This window comes from Girardinichthys multiradiatus, chromosome 4, assembly GCF_021462225.1.
Source record: "Girardinichthys multiradiatus isolate DD_20200921_A chromosome 4, DD_fGirMul_XY1, whole genome shotgun sequence".
Taxonomy (NCBI): domain Eukaryota; kingdom Metazoa; phylum Chordata; class Actinopteri; order Cyprinodontiformes; family Goodeidae; genus Girardinichthys; species Girardinichthys multiradiatus.
Window position 1 is genome coordinate 19,643,106 of NC_061797.1, and position 17,601 is coordinate 19,660,706.

Sequence of the window (17,601 nt, forward strand, 5' to 3'; positions counted from 1 at the left end):
TCTGACACACTACAATTTTGGTGTATTTTGTCAATAAACTAAAATTGGTTAAAACCTTTTGGTCTAACCAAAATTCTTTATTTCAATAACTTCAGAAATTACCAGAAGTGGGCTAACATGATATATTTGACTTTTTTTTTTCTAACACAGGCATGTGCATTGATATTTTAGAAATAATATCTGTGTTTATTGTCATGTATGTGTTTGCCATTGTTGTTACACTGTAATAAATTTATGGTGGAGATCTAATTCCAGGGCTGCTGGACACGATGGTGTCCCCTGATGGGTGCTGAGGAACTTCGCTGACCAGCTGGTCAGTCCTCACTGGTAGCTTTAGCCTTTTCCTGTCCCAATCCACAGTCCCACCCTATCTGAAACCCTTGACCATTGTTCACTTGTCCAAAATATCCCACATTTCCACCCTTAATGACTACTGGCCAGTTGCACTGACCCCAGTGGTCATGAAATGCTTGAATGTCTGATAAGGGCTACCATCACACCACTCCAGCACTTAGGACGTAGTAGTCACAGCTCTACATGTTCAGCTGTCCGATCTAAAACAACAGGAGAGCTATGTGCTGCTGCTTTTTGTGGACCATATCATTTAACACCATCACCACCCACAGACTGGTGGACATACCGAGGGACTCTGGAATGCCACACTCCTCCTGCATGTTTATCCACAGCTTCCTGTCAGGTCGCAGCCTCAGCACTGGCTCTCCACAGGGTTGTGTGTTGAGCCCCCTGCTCTACGCCCTCTACACCTACAAATGCACCCTGCTTACCACAACAATACCATTGTCAAATCCCTCAGATTGCACCACAATTGTGGGGCTCATCTCTGGGGGGAATGAGTCTCCGTATAGGGACATAGTGGAACGGTTGGAAGTGTGGTGCACAGAAAACAACTTACTTCTCAACATCTCCAAGATGAAGGAGATGATAACTGATTATAGGAAAAAGAGTATGGAGATTTCACCACTGATCATCAGTGGGGACTGTGTGGAGAGTGTGGCTCACTTCAGCTTCCGTGGAGTCCACATCGAGGAGGACCTCACCTGGAGCAGGAACACCTCTGAGCTGCTGAAAAAGGCCCAGCAGAGACTGTACTTATAAAATATAGACTGTACTATATAAATAAACTTGACTTGACTACTTCCTGAGGGTGCTTAGGAAAAATAACATCACAAAGAGCCTGCTGGTGTCCTTTTATCGCCGCTCTATTAAGAGCATAATAACCAGAGCCCTAAGTGGTTGTGTAGCGAGATAAGTTTGTGTCTTTGATTTGAAGGATCTGGGTTCGAATCCTGTCTGTTTCAGGAAGGGCATTAAGTGTAAAAACTCTATGCAAGTTGTAATGACTAGCATAATGACCGACTGCATCCATGTGTGGAACACCAGCTGCACAGTCGTTTAGAAGAAAGCGCTCCAGAGGGTCACTATCATGGCCAAAAAAGATCGTTGGCTGCCCTCTCCACACACTTAAAGAACTTTACAATTCCCGCGTTCTCCAAAAGGCTCATAATATCATAAAGGACACTTCTCATCTGGGTCATGCTCTGTTTGAGCTGTCAGCGTCAGGCAAACGCTACAAATTAATCAAAGCAAGGACAAGTAGATATAAAAACAGTTTCTATCCAACAGCAATAGCTAAACTCAAAAGTGAAAGGTCAAACTTATATTTTTGCAAATAAGCCATGTCCTCTTTGGTCAATCATTACCATATTGGTTACATAATTTCAGGGTGGTATCCTAAAAATACCCACCAAATTTCATGATAATCCATTCAGCCATTTGGCTATATAGATTTCTTCTACTTATTACACCCCTGTGATCTGGGTGAGGGGGGGGGGATTTTTTGTCTCTGAACAGCGACCTCCTTCTTCTACTAGACTGCTGTAGTAGAATCAATCTTTCTAGCATTTTCTGGTTCTTCTGCCCAATGGCGTTTAGCAGAGAAGAAGAAGAATGAATAAACAGTAAAACTATAATAGAGTTCCTGTTCCACTGGGAGGAGGCAATCGGCCATGCCGCCCTTTGCTTGCTCTGCGGGGTTGGAGCCCTAATAAAGCTGAAAGCACTGTCAGAGCTATATGCTGATTAATTACCAAAATATGGATTAATTTCATTCATAAGAATCTGTTCAAAAATTTGTTTTGTTCATATACTTTCTAAATGCTTTGTTGAATGTCTTTCTTTAAGTGTTTGTACATAGTTGTGATTTAACATTTAAAAAACAGGTCCATTTTTACTGTATCACACCCAGAGCTAAATGCCAAAAACACTTGGATTTACACTTTGTAACAAAAGGATGATTTTGCCATGCAAACAAATGTAAGGGTTTTGTCTACTAATCAGTTGGTATCATTGAAACCTTTAACTTCTACAGTATAATTTTTGCACCTTTTTTATTTAAATATCTTTGCAAAGTCTGTAGCACTCATGCGGAGATGAGCTATCAAAGGTTTAAAACAACAGGAAGATGTCTTACTGACAAAAAACCTAGGTTATTCTAAACTGTCTTCCTGTAATATCAGTACCAAGCACTTGTGAGTCCCCTCCTTGAACAACCACCTTAACATGGTGGAGGGGTTTGAGTGCTCGAATGATCCTAGAGGTTATGTTGTCTGGGCCTTCAATGCCCCTGGTAGGGTCTCCCATGGCAAACAGGCTCTAGGTGACAGGTCTGACAAAGAGTCGTTCAAGAACCCCTCATGACGACTACTAAATCAAGGCATGTGACGTCGCACGGTACGGTGGAGCCGGGGTCCCACACGGGAACCAGGCCTGGGGTCGGGACTCATCGGAGAGCGCCTGGTGGCTGGGTTTCTCCTCGCGGGACCCGGCTGGGCCAAGCCCGAACGAGAGACGTGAGGCCTTCCCCCAGTGAGCCCACCACCTGCAGGGGGAACCGTGAGGGACCGGTGCAAAGAGGCGGCGGACGAAGGTGGAGACCTCAGCGGCCCGATCCCCGGATGCTTAGGCTGGCTCTAGGGATGTGGAATGTCACCTCGCTGGGGGGGAAGGAGCCTGAGCTTGTGCGGGAAGTCGAGAGATATCGACTAGAAATAGTCGGGCTTGCCTCCATGCACAGCGTGGGCTCTGGAACCCATCTCCTTGAGAGGGGCAGGACTCTCTTCTACTCTGGAGTGGCCCACGGGGAGAGGTGGTGGCCTGGTGTGGGTTTGTTTGTTGCCCCCCAGCTCTGCCGTCTCGTGTTGGGGTTTACCCCAGTGGATGAGAGGATCGCATCCCTGCACCTTTGGGTTGGGGACAGGTCTCTGACTGTCATTTCGGCCTACGGGCCGAGCGGTAATACGGAGTACCCGGCCTTCTTGGTGTCCCTGTCAGGGGTGCTGGATAGAGCCCCTCCCGGGGACTCCATTATTCTGCTGGGGAACTTCAACGCCCACGTGGGAAATGGCAGTGACACCTGGAGAAGCGTGATTGGGAGGAATGACCTCCCCGATCTTAATGAGTGGTGTTTTGTTATTGGACTTTTGTGCTAGTCACGGATTGTCCATAATGAACACCATGTTCAAACATAAGGGTGTCCATCAGTGCACTTGGCACCAGGACACCCTAGGCAGGAGGTCAATGATCGACTTTGTTGTTGTATCATCAGACCTTCGGCCGCATGTTTTGGACACTCGGGTGAAGAGAGGGGTTGAACTGTCCACTGATCACCACCTGGTGGTGAGTTGAATCCGCTGGAGGAGGAGAAAGCCGGACAGACTTGGCAGGCCCAAGTGCATAGTGAGGGTCTGCTGGGAACGTGTGGCGGAGCCCTTGGCCAGGGATGTATTCAACTCTCAACTCCGGCAGAGCTTTGACCAGATTCCGAGGGATGTTGGAGATATAGAGTCCAAGTGGACCATGTTCTCCACATCTATTGTTGATGCCGGCACCCGTAGCTGCGGCCATAAGGTCTGTGGTGCCTGATGCGGCGGCAATCCCCGAACCCGGTGGTAGACAACGGCAGTAAGGGACGCTGTCAAGCTGAAGAAGGAGTCCTATTGGCTGTGGTTGGCTTGTGGGACTCCTGAGGCGGCTGACGGGTACCGTGAGGCCAAGCATGCTGCTGCCCAGGCGGTGGCAGAGGCAAAAACTCGGGCCTGGGAGGAGTTTGGTGAGGCCATGGAGAAGGACTACCGGTTGGCCTCGAAGCGATTCTGGCAAACCGTCCGGCGCCTCAGGAGCGGGAAGCAGTGCTTCGCCAACACTGTTTACAGTGGGCGTTGGGAGCTGCTGACCTCGACTGAGGACATTATCAGGCGGTGGAAGGAGTACTTCGAGGATCTCCTCAATCCTGCCTGGTGGAAACAGAGGCTGGGGACTCGGAGTTGGACTCTTTAATCACCCAGGCTGAAGTCACCCGCCCTGAGTACTTCAAGTCTCTGGATGTCGTGGGGCTGTCATGGTTGACACGCCTCTTCAACATTACGTGGCGGTTGGGGACAGTGCCTCTGGCCTGGCAGACTGGGGTGGTGGTCCCATTTCATAAGAAGGGTGACCGGAGGGTGTGTTGCAACTACAGGGGGATCACACTCCTCAGCCTCCCTGGTAATGCCTACGCCAGGGTATTGGAGTGGAGAGTCCGGCCAATAGTCGAACTTCGGCTTCAGGAGGAGCAGTGTGGTTTTCGTCCCGGCCGTGGAACACTGGACCAGCTCTATACAGGTCCTTCTCAAAATATTAGCATATTGTGATAAAGTTCATTATTTTCCATAATGTAATGATAAAAATTTAACATTCATATATTTTAGATTCATTGCACACTAACTGAAATATTTCAGGTCTTTTATTGTCTTAATACGGATGATTTTGGCATACCGCTCATGAAAACCCAAAATTCCTATCTCACAAAATTAGCATATCATTAAAAGGGTCTCTAAACAAGCTATGAACCTAATCATCTGAATCAACGAGTTAACTCTAAACACCTGCAAAAGATTCCTGAGGCCTTTAAAACTCCCAGCCTGGTTCATCACTCAAAGCCCCAATCATGGGTAAGACTGCCGACCTGACTGCTGTCCAGAAGGCCACTATTAACACCCTCAAGCAAGAGGGTAAGACACAGAAAGAAATTTCTGAATGAATAGGCTGTTCCCAGAGTGCTGTATCAAGGCACCTCAGTGGGAAGTCTGTGGGAAGGAAAAAGTGTGGCAGAAAACGCTGCATGATGAGAAGAGGTGACCGGACCCTAAGGAAGATTGTGGAGAAGGGCCGATTCCAGACCTTGGGGGACCTGCGGAAGCAGTGGACTGAGTCTGGAGTAGAAACATCCAGAGCCACCGTGCACAGGCGTGTGCAGGAAATGGGCTACAGGTGCCGCATTCCCCAGGTCAAGCCACTTTTGAACCAGAAACAGCGGCAGAAGCGCCTGACCTGGGCTACAGAGAAGCAGCACTGGACTGTTGTTCAGTGGTCCAAAGTACTTTTTTCGGATGAAAGCAAATTCCGCATGTCATTCGGAAATCAAGGTGCCAGAGTCTGGAGGAAGACTGGGGAGAAGGAAATGCCAAAATGCCAGAAGTCCAGTGTCAAGTACCCACAGTCAGTGATGGTCTGGGGTGCCATGTCAGCTGCTGGTGTTGGTCCACTGTGTTTTATCAAGGGCAGGGTCAATGCAGCTAGCTATCAGGAGATTTTGGAGCACTTCATGCTTCCATCTGCTGAAAAGCTTTATGGAGATGAAGATTTCATTTTTCAGCACGACCTGGCACCTGCTCACAGTGCCAAAACCACTGGTAAATGGTTTACTGACCATGATATCACTGTGCTCAATTGGCCTGCCAACTCTCCTGACCTGAACCCCATAGAGTATCTGTGGGATATTGTGAAGAGAACGTTGAGAGACTCAAGACCCAACACTCTGGATGGGCTAAAGGCCGCTTTCGAAGCATCCTGGGCCTCCATAAGACCTCAGCAGTGCCACAGGCTGATTGCCTCCATGCCACGCCGCATTGAAGCAGTCATTTCTGCCAAAGGATTCCCGACCAAGTATTGAATGCATAACTGTACATGATTATTTGAAGGTTGACGTTTTTTGTATTAAAAACACTTTTCTTTTATTGGTCGGATGAAATATGCTAATTTTGTGAGATAGGAATTTTGGGTTTTCATGAGCTGTATGCCAAAATCATCCGTATTAAGACAATAAAAGACCTGAAATATTTCAGTTAGTGTGCAATGAATCTAAAATATATGAATGTTAAATTTTCATCATGACATTATGGAAAATAATGAACTTTATCACAATATGCTAATATTTTGAGAAGGACCTGTACCTTCTACAGGGTACTCGAGGGTTCATTGGAGTTTGCCCAACCGGTCCACATGTGTTTTGTGGACCTGGAGAAAGCATTCGACTGTGTCCCTTGTGGTGCCCTGTGGGGGGTGCTCCAGGAGTATGGAATTGTGGGCCCTTTATTAGGGGCCATCCGGTCTCTGTACAAGCGGAGCAGGAGTTTGGTTCGCATTGCCGGCACTAAGTCGGACCTGCGCTTTGGGCTCCTCCCGGAGGAGCTGGAGGATGTGTCTAGGAAGAGGGATGTCTGGGCGTCTCTGCTGAGTCTGCTGCTCCCGCGACCTGGTCCTGGATAAAGCGGAAGACGACAAGTACGAGTAGGAGCACTTGTGAGTGTTTATTCTTTGTTATTCGTCTTAATCTCAAAATCAGCTCAGTTTACCCTCACCTGCTTTGAAGAAACCATTTTTTACCTGTTTTTTAGACCTGAAACAAACAAACAAACAAAAAAATCTGAACTTTCAACTTTATAACTTCCCCAGCATTAGAGTTGAGCTCCAATATCACCAACCATGGCCACCAGTTTTCTAGCGTGGTGTAGTTTGACAGCTGCTGCCCTTTTTGGCAGTGGTGAAATGAATAGATTACGAGCAGTAATTGGGTATACAGCAAAATCAATGTGCTCTGGGGCAAGACCTGAGGCCGGGGCAGGAGGTACAGAGTAAGGGGGGGGGGACGGTTGGTTGCATGTGTGTGTGTGTGATGAAGGGGGGTTGCGCAGGAAAAGGAAAAAAAGAATAGATGGGGGGATCAGGAAGCCACAGGGGAATAGTGAGAGAGGGACAAAGGTATGCAAACTAAAAGGATGCAGTTTTAGCTTTGGCATGACTAACAATTACTGCTTGTTGAAAGATTGAGAGAAGAGATTCCTCACAACCTAAGAGTTGTAGCAGCCTTGTTAAACAAAATGCAGGCCACTATTTCAAGACTGCAAAAAAAACCAAAAAAAAAAAAACAATTTAAGTAGATTTGAAATAAACTAAATAATCTTATTGGGGAGTCAAGAGCTGTGTGTATCAACCTTTTGAAAAAAAAAAAAGAACATGAATCAACAAACTAAGTTGCCAGTAAAGATTTCAAGTGTAATGATTACTGTTTTTTAACCCAGGTCTAAAGTGCAGGTAAATAAAAGTTTTCCTAATAGCATATTTGCTTTGTTTTGACCATTAGTATAGATGTAATTTCCTGCTAAAAAGAGGGAGGACAGCTTTTAATAGTATGCATGTCTCCAACTTGACCTGCTTCTTTTCTTTAATTGTTGCACACCATTATCTTTAAGCTCAATCACCTTAATTCACTGTCTCATTCTGGAGTGCAATGGGCCAAAGGCTCATGAAAACCTGCAGACATCCCAAGCAATTTGCTCTATCAAAAAACTGTCAGCCATAATTTTTACCATGGCGTGCAAGGCTGTGGCTGGTTCAAATTCATAAACAAGAAAGGTCATGCTAATTTAAAATCTGTATAACTCTAACCGTGTTCCAACATTCAAATGATTACCACTCTGAATATGTTCATTTTTCCATTAAATTCAGCTTAAGACAAAGCTCAAACTGTTTCCAATGTTTCTCTTGACCAGCTTTTATGAGCTCACAGAGACACAGAAGTAGCTGCAAAAGTAACATTAAAGTGACGACAGTGCTTGCTAACAACATTTGGTGAAAGCCTAGAAATGTCACTTTGAAGAAGTGTCACTTTACTGTTGTTGAACATTGTTGAAGTGCTAGCTATGAGACATTCTCATTATTCACTTACGGACTGCATTTGGCCAATTCTGCCTGAGACATCGATTGAGACCATACAGCACTGCTCTACATTTGTGGTAGTTTCAGAATAATTCAACTGCACATTGTTCTCCTAGATTCCCAACTTTTACAGTACTGTCATTTAATTTAAACTTCACAATTATATATATTTTTAAGGGTTTAAAAAAATTAATTTGGGGAGGGATGCTTATGTTAATTAATTTCAATTTAATTCAAAAGAAAAGCACATGTAAGAAAGCAAGTAAAACATTTAAATCTAATATTGGAAAGTTAGTTCTACTTCAAAACATAGTGTATATTTGGTGAAAGTATGTTCACAAACTTTACAAGCAAAATGGATTTAAGAGACCCCCTCTTGAACAGCAGCCAACTTGCCCATAATAAATACAATCAGTTTGAAAATTTTTGAACAATAATTACATTGGAGGACATAATAAATACAAATTTTATTTTTATTTATGCTTTATTGTCATAAAAATTACTCTACTGGTGGCAGTTAAAGAGAGACATATCACAGGTCATCTTCATGCTGCATAAGTGCGATCCGATTTCTGAAGAGCTCACCCAGTTGAAAATTTTTTAAGTTTCATGTTTTTAAATAATGCACACACACACACACACACACACACACACACACACACACACACACACACACACACACACACACACACACACACACACACACACACACACACAAAAGAGACTGGGGAGAGAGTAACAGGAGAGCTGGTGTAGGACGGTGGGGTACCCACCCCCAGCCCTGGTTATGCCCTCCAGTGATGCATCTTTCCCCTTTTTTAGTGGCAGAGTGCTGGATGACCTGCCTGTGATCTCCCTCATAATTAACATATGCTTGTTAGTCAGGGTTGGAAGCTCTGTGATTCTCACACACACACACACACACACACACGCACACACACACACACACACACACACACACACACACACACACACACACACACACACTGACAGTCTGCATGAGAGGAATTAAGTGGGAATTGTGAGTTATATAACACTAAACTAAAGAATCACAGCGTACAGGCTGGAATATCAATGAGTTCCTGTCACTTTTTACTCTCCCATCCCTTTAGTTTTCATCTCATCTCTTTCATTTCGCTGTAGCTCACATAACGCTTATCAGCTTCAGTGCTGTGGGTAAATCTGATCAAATTTGCTCTGAAAATGACTCTGGTCCACTTTAATAGGGTCATGAATATGACGTGCTGAATGGGCACGTGTCATATTTGTCCAATTTATCCCAACCTCATTTGGACATAATGAAGACATGCACCTACTTCTGATTGTTCCCTCTATTTCCCATGGCTCTTGACCTCCAACTGAAAAGATAAATATAATCTTCTTAACCTATCAGGATTACAGATGAAAACCAGTGTGTGTGAATTTATTCCCTAGCAGGTTATCTAAAACTGTTTAATCATTATTCCTACATTATCAACTGTCTGTGAGGTTAGGGAGCAAACTAAGGCAAATCTTACATAAAATACAACAATTTCCTCATGAAAAACCATGAAACTGAGTAAATGTTACCATGGGACAGTGAGAGAAAAGGAAAAAAAAGATGCAAAAATGTGAACATCCAAGTCTTGTTTTGCAGCTACAAGCACACTATTACAGTATGCATGTTTGGATGTGTGTGTACGTGATGGAGGGGTATGCTGTCTGGCTATGTGGAGGTGTCTAGTCGGTGCGGGAGTCTGTGTGTGCAGTTTGCACTCATAGCATCTCAATGACATCAAAGCGCTGTGCAAACTGAGCCCCTGGCAGCTCTTTAGAATCCCATCTCCCCTCTCTGTTTAAAGCGGGGAGGAGAGAAAGGACCCAAACTAATAAAAGAGGTGTTATTCAAAAGAGAAATAGACTGCTCAAATGTGTGTCATGTCTGTGTGTGAGCACAACTCAGAAAGACTGAGGTAGGCAAAGACGAAAGAGAAGAACATGTTTAGAAAAAGGCAGAAAGATAATACGAAGAGCAAAGGTGACAAAGGAGCACGAGAGCAAGATGTTTTCCCAAAAGCCTACCATTTATCTCACGATTTTTCATTGTTCATATTATCCATGTGATGCTGACACAAAAGGTGAGGTGACTGTTTGTATAATCATACAAAGAGCAGTCCAGATATCTCAAGCTCTGTTTGATTTATTAGTACCAAAAGTTGTGATACTTGCAAGAAGAAAAGGAGTAAAAAGTATTTGTATTCGTTTTTACAATAATTTCTCTAGTCAGGCTTGTAACACGTGCTGCGTCCCAGTTTTTACTGTATTTCTAATTCAGTTCGGTATAATTCACATTGATTTGATTCATTTCGATTCAAAAGAGCAGTGCATGCAGTAAAACCCAAAGAATGTCTCCTTTGATTTAAACAATTTCACCTTCTTGCTAAGAAGAAACATCAAATAGTATAAAAATGAAAAATATCCTACAATGCAAAAGGTGAATTGACTTTCTGTATATTCACACAAAGAATGTATTATGTATTTCATACATTAGCAGCTTTGTTAGTCACAACAGTAATGCTAAGAAGAGAGGGAGTAAAAAGAAGAAACCAGAAAAATAAGTATTAGTCAATTCAATTTGACATTTTTTGATGTTGTTGTTGCCAGGCTACAAACGCAGCACCACAATTAATTTACAATAGGGTAGTTTCTGAGAATTTCAACAGCATGTCTCTCTGGTATAACCCTGTTTATAATATGTGCAGTTCTTTATGTTTATTTTAATTGAACTGAATACACTTCAGTGCCAAAGAGCAGGAAATTATCTTGCATCTCCAGTTAAAGATTTGCAAAAGGTGAAGTGACTCTTTGTAGGTTCATAAAAATAATAGTCCAAATATCTCATGCTTTAGTCATGTTTTAGTGCTAAAGGTTGCACTATGTTGTCAAGATGCAAATACAGCACCACAATGCACTAATTTTAATTTCTCCTGATTTCAAAAATGTGTTTATTTGCTATATTCCCTTACTTATGGTTCAATTCAATTCAATTCAATTCAATTCAATTCAATTCAATTCAATTCAATTCAATTCAATTCAAGTCAAGTCAAGTCAAGTCAAGTCAAGTCAAGTCAAGTCAAGTCAAGTCAAGTCAAGTCAAGTCAATCAAATTCAATAGCAGTAAATGTATGAATGTGTTAACAATATCAATTGTATTTCTACTGTTTTGTTAATAAAAACAGCCAATAATGTAACTATGAAAATTTTCCCGTTCATACCATAAATTAAACAAATTTATCAACAAAAAGCTAGATATCTCAGCTTCGTTAAATCCGAAGGTTGTGCTATGTACAAAAACTGAAGAAGTCAAAGAAAAAAACTAGGAAAACATATTTTATTTGTCAATTCATTTTTAGCATGTTGTTTTTTTATTATTCTGAAGTTTCAGCCCAAATATCTGATAAAACATTGTCTCCCTTTTCCAAATGCATTGGCCCCTTGCAATAATTAAAATTTATCGCTGATGTCTAAATCTCTTTGGTCACTTTTGCTCTTAATGGCTGCCGATCATTTGCCAAACTTAAAAAAAGATGACCTGAACATGTTCAGTGTCACTTGGAATGTTGTTTTAGAGAAAAGTATGGCAGAAGACAGAAGAAGGGCTGCAGAGGAAACACTGCAGTTCAATTGATGCTTTAAAATAAAATAGTTTGTAAAAGGGGAAATAAATGCAGCAGTGGGCGGAAGATTCATGTGCTCAAATAAACTGGGGCTTTTGAATTTTTAATTGCAGCGGCCCTAATTATGGCCATCAGACGGTACTTCTAAACACACTCAGTGCACTTTCTCCCCATTGCTTTTTTCCCCCACAGCCTCTTCAATTTGGCTGTGGACAAGGCCTCAGTCTGGGTGTATTTTTCCATGCCATTAATATTTGATGAAAATGGGCCAGGCTGCATCAGCTGCTCATCGCCACTAAGAACATGGCCTCCATTATGAGCCCTGTGCTTCCTTTCAGCCGCGTGCATTAGCGGGATGACAGAGCGCAACAAAAAGCACCGACGGATGGGATGTGCAAACTCATGTTCACACACATTGGTTGTGTGTGTGTGAGAGAGAGCTGGCTCGTCAACTATCCCTGTCGATTGATGCTATTAGATGTTGAGAAACAGTTGGGTGTGAACTATAATTGAGCTGACACTAATAATGAAACCAGATACTGTCTGGAAGCCCTTGGCAATATGCTAAAGATATTGATGCCTCTAATAATTCATGGGCTCAACAGAGTAAGGAAGGGTTTTTTCTCATCTTCAGATCTTGCTCAGGTAACAAGGAAATAAGATATAAAACCACCTTTAGATGTGCTACAGATTAATCTTTTAAAGCTTTTTTGCTGCAGTACTAAGTCATTAGGAAGCACTGCCAAATGCACAGAGAAGCACAGACAGTGTATGACAACATGGCAGAGTTTGCAGGAGAATGCCTATCATTTTACTAGTTAGCAGTAGTAGGCTAACATGCCAGTCCTATTTGATTTGACAGCAGAGGTGGTTGGCCTTGCCACACATATGTTCACACATATTTTGTTTCCATGTTATCATTCACTGGGGATTGTAGGAAACCAATGTTCAGGGTTGTACGTTTGTGTTAAGCTTTGGTCAAGGACTTCCATAATGACCAACTCAACCTTGTGACTCCTGTCAGAGAACCAGGTCCCTTGGGGTGTGTGCATGTTTGTGTGTGTATGCATGTGGGCATAAGGGGGGCTGGCTGAACCCTGAACTTAAAGATGAGGTAGATCATTTAGAGGCTTGCCTGTTGAAAAGCTATGCTTTATTCCCCATCTTTTGCTGGTTACCCTACAACACTAATGAACAGGAAACGTGTATTTTTGATATATTTTCAAAACACTCGTTTATTGTCAAAAATCTACAGCTTGCATCTTCTTCCTCTGGCTTTTTTAATTGATCATTTATTATTAAATATTTAAAGGGACAGAATCTGTCACACTTGTGGACAGAGCCCAAAATGCAGTTAAAATGTGAAAAGACTGATTGGCATGTTTGATTTGATAGAGTTGTAAAAAATTGGGCAATTTTGAGTTGCAGCTCAGCAGTGATACCAAATGGATAGAGACTGGAGTAAGTAGAGTAGAAAGCCCCTGTCATGTCAAGCTCTCAGCTTGTTTGATTAACATCAAATTTTAAAATTTCTCTCAGACTTGTGGCTAAAAGGTTGTTCTGCCAGTGCTGCACACAGCTCCCATCTTCCTGAATTTGTTGGTTGTGAGGCTAACGCAAACTGACGAAAAAGATAGGACATGACACAAGAGCGCGTACAAAACGGAGAGGCGCAAGCAGAGGAAATGAAAATAATTTTTACTGCTTTTATTGTATGATATTGATCATCATGTGACATGCTACTTTAATAAATTGCACATCGGAGATTACAATCTGTTACACACAAACAGATGCAAGATCATTAAAATAAATCCCTGACTTTTCCCTGAATTATTATCTGTAGCAGCAAACTGCATCTGTACAAGTAAAAATAAAATCACCACCAGGGGAAATTTTTTACTTAATTACTTCAAAGGATTCCTGAAGACAACAGCCCAAAGCTGCATGAGATCAGGACCCCCAAACAACTCTAAATGGGCTGCGGTCCCAACATGGTGGCTTGAATATTTCCTAATTGGATGATGGAAATCAGACAGGCCTTTTGTTCAGCTTGGTGCACCGGGAACGCACCACACGCCTTTTCTCTCGGTTTCATTTGCATATTCATTGAGATATCAATTATTTATTCCTTGCCACAATCACTCCCAACACTGGTACTGTATGTGCCTCCATAAAATATAATCTAGCATAAAATGAGTTTTGACTGAATAATACTTTGGATTAGTGAAATCAGTCTGTAAAACAACAACATATTTTTTCAAAATTACAAACTATGTAAAACTAAAATAAGTTGATATTTAATATAGATATAAATTGTATGCTGCATGCTTGATATTCACATTTGTTAAAAATGTGAATATCAAAATGTGAATTAGTTTTATGTGACAAATGTATTGTTTTTCCTTTCATTATTGTAAAAAAATATTACTTTAGCTGTTAATTTTTAAGGTGCAGTTACAATTTAACTGATTACGTTTTCTCATTCCTTTTCAGGTTGTCTCTTCCGTGCCCACACTCCACATCTACACACATCCTCAGTCCTTTACAACTGAACTGTTCTCCCTCAGCATGTAATAAATGTATGTTTATATTATGTGAGACCAGGACACAATATTTGAAAGCCTCTTGAACAATAACCCTATACCCCCCCCGAGACACATTCCTGTTCACACACTATTGCTTTTGTTTTCATATTATTATTATTGTCATTATTGTAGGAGAAAGATAGGAGAAAGATGAGATGACTAATCAGAATATTATTTCAGCATTGAAGCACAACTGACTATTACAGCTGCACCTCAACCAAATATGACCTGTGGAAAAAAAAAAAGAAAAAAAATGGCCTCGCCAGCCAATACACTTTCTCCTTCAACAGACACGCACACACTCTCTCACACAAAAACACATTCTGAGCAACACATCGCAAGCCGTAGCACGGAATAGATGGCCGCACTTACTTTAAATGTCCTGTGAAGAAAAGTTTTCAGATTTTTTTTCCTCCACCTCCCTCACTCCAACTCCGCTGTTTCGACGAAGATGAGATTGAAGCTCAGGGAAAGTGTGCCTGCCATCGGCACCCATCTGTTAGCCTCTCTTATCAGATATGTACCGTAAAAAAAAAAGCAGATCCATGTGATTTTTGTACATTTTTTCCCCTGTATGGTCCTCCACCTTGCACGGATGCAGACTGTGCTCTCTGTGCATCTGGTTGCACAAGCACAATCAATATGGAAGGGGAGAGCTATTTTATGATTGGAGAAGTTGTTGTGTTTTTGGTGGTGAAATTCATTATTTAGTATCTGAACCTTCAGCAATTCAGTATCATTTATTCATAAAGTCCCTTTTTGCCAGGAGGAAATGGATACAGCTGCAGCAACCGAGAGAGAGAGAGGGAGAGGCGGAGAAACGAGAGAGAGAAGAAAAGAAAAGGAACGATGGGGAGAGATGAAGAGAGAGAACATGTGTGTCTGGTGGGGGGGTGTGAGAAGGGGTGGTGGAGGGATTGATGATATTGATCAGGCAGCTCTTGAAATAAAGGTTTTATGTTTTTTTCAACCTCTGGTGATTGACAGATAAAGAGACGAGATGACTGGGAGGAGGAGAGGGCCTTGAACATCACATGGTAGCACCGAGCGATTAAAGCAGATCCTCTGACAAGCGCAAGCAAGTCGGCTTAAAGCAGACTACAGAAGCAGAGCGGTTGGATTGTGAGAAATCACTCGAAATGATGTTTGTTTACTTTGCAAAATCACAGGAGAAAAAACGCAGAGGGGAAGAGTTGCTAAGTGATGGAGCTGCGTATGTGCCCGATGCTTCTCCATTTGCAAATTTCTTCCAAAGAGAATGCAGCTAGGACTGTACAAATGCTGACTAATGTTAAAACATCTACTCTGTGTAATGAAAAAGAGGGGGGAAACTGCTGCAATAATGGGAACATGTTAAAAAAATGGAACCGTGCTTTGTGTACGTTTGAATCTGCTGTGTGAAGCACACAGTACAAAGCAGAGGAGATGTATGGAATCACTTAGCCCACAATGTTTTACCCTCTGTTTTTTCTGTCAAGGAAATCTTTCTGCACCCACAGAAAAAAGGAAACATGTCCATTTTTTTCATTGTCTGTTTTGTATTCTGTTCAGAATAAAAGCAATTTGAGAGTCGTTCCAGCTCTTGAATTATTTAGATACAACTTAGTGCAAACGCTACCAACAGAAATTGATGATATCCATCTCAGTCAGGCAGTAAAGAATGAGGTGCACCTGTAGCTGCCATGGCCTTTAGCTTCAGAGATTCCACTGACTGCCATGACTTTCTGTTAGGTGGCATTTTGTTTTGTGACTTTCTTTTCTTGTGTTTCTGTCCTTAGAAATAGGACATTTGTGCATCACAGACCCATTTTATAACTATTGTGTTACTACTTATTTGAGCCTCTCTGTCAGTCTGCTGGTCCAACAAATGGGTGAAGTGTTGCCACATTTGTGAATATTCCTTTTGGGTGCTGTAAAGCCCTGAGAACTGTATTGTATTTATGTACTGCGAGCAGCAGCCTAAATGCAGAAAATCTGTTTGACTGTGAGACTCTATGGTTTCAATTTTCCTGAAACGACTGGTAATTTCAGTATTTCAGTCTCAGTGAAGTACACAAGCTGCTACTGGGAGTAGTTTCAGACAAATGTGGATGAGGACAGAGATGAGTGCAGATTAGTAAGCAATTGAGATGGGGCTTATTGTTTTATTTAAAAAGTTCTATACCGTGCAAGCAGAAAACAGCAAAAACTACAAACTGTAAGCAAACAATAAGGTTATAACTCCAATTATCATCCAGTATATGGGTTCCTTATTTGTGTTACCCTGAATTGTTAAAGGATTTCAAAAACAAACACTGATTTTTATTTTTCTTTAAACTGAACACTCAGTTTTAGTACATTGGTTGTTGGGGAAAAACACATGTTAAAGAAACAATTGTTGTTTTATTTTTGCTTAGTTTTTTGCAGTCTCCTTGGCATGACACTTAGTGACATCCCTAACGATTCTTGTTAAATAAATGTAACTAAAGCATATTTATCATTTATGCTTTATTTTTTATAATTGGCTAGAGTTAATTAGTCATCTATTACGGGCTGTTTCCTAGGGGCATAAATCCAACAAGGCACATCTGTTAATAGAAAAAAAAAAAACATTTCAGGAGGCTATCATATGAAAAAAGCTAATTTTTGAAGAATCGAAATTATACATGTAAATCCAGGTTTGTTCATTCATAGTTTGAATGTATCCGTATTATCCTATGATGCAGAAAATAAAGAAAATCCTTTGAATTAGTGAATTACTGGTACTGTATATTCAGTCCTATCTATTTTGTTTACCTGCCTAAGTCTTGTGGGTGATGGGGGTGGAGGGACTCTATTAGCAGTACGCTACCAACCATATTTTTGGACTGTTGGAGAAATTCTGAGTACCACGAGAAGAAGCTATGCATGTAGGGTTGGGATTTGAGTCCAGAACTGCTCCAGTCCATTACCTTAATAACTGTATTGTAAAAAAATTTGCATCTGAGATTTTATTATTTGGAGGTGGCAATTTCCAACTGCATTTAAACAATTTTGGTTGCTTTTAGGGCTGAAGGTCCAAATTGTTTTGCAAAACACATTTCAGATTATCAGAACATGCTCACATTTCTATGGCATACATTTAATTCACTTTAATCTATGCACAAAGGAATTGTGGGTTTTTGTTTATTTTCATGTTGTTTAGAGAATCCAATTTTCTTTTCTTTTTCCACTTTATCTGCATGCTAAACATAATTCCTTCCGTCTGCTTGGCATCTTAAAAGGTTGACCTTTGCAGATTGAGATTATCTTGATTCATGGTTATTGTTGAACAAGAGCAAAATATA

At 41.6% G+C, this 17,601-nt stretch overlaps 1 long non-coding RNA gene across 1 annotated transcript in view; it reads left to right on the forward strand.

Moving 5' to 3' along the window:
• The window catches only part of LOC124866982, a 42,379-nt gene extending 25,356 nt beyond the window's left edge, over positions 1–17,023 (forward strand). The window contains exons 3-5 of the long non-coding RNA XR_007037961.1: positions 14,205–14,290; positions 15,063–15,172; positions 15,284–17,023. This is a non-coding gene — a long non-coding RNA (uncharacterized LOC124866982). The remainder of the gene's footprint in view (positions 1–14,204; positions 14,291–15,062; positions 15,173–15,283) is intronic.
• The last annotated feature ends 578 nt before the right edge of the window (positions 17,024–17,601 follow it).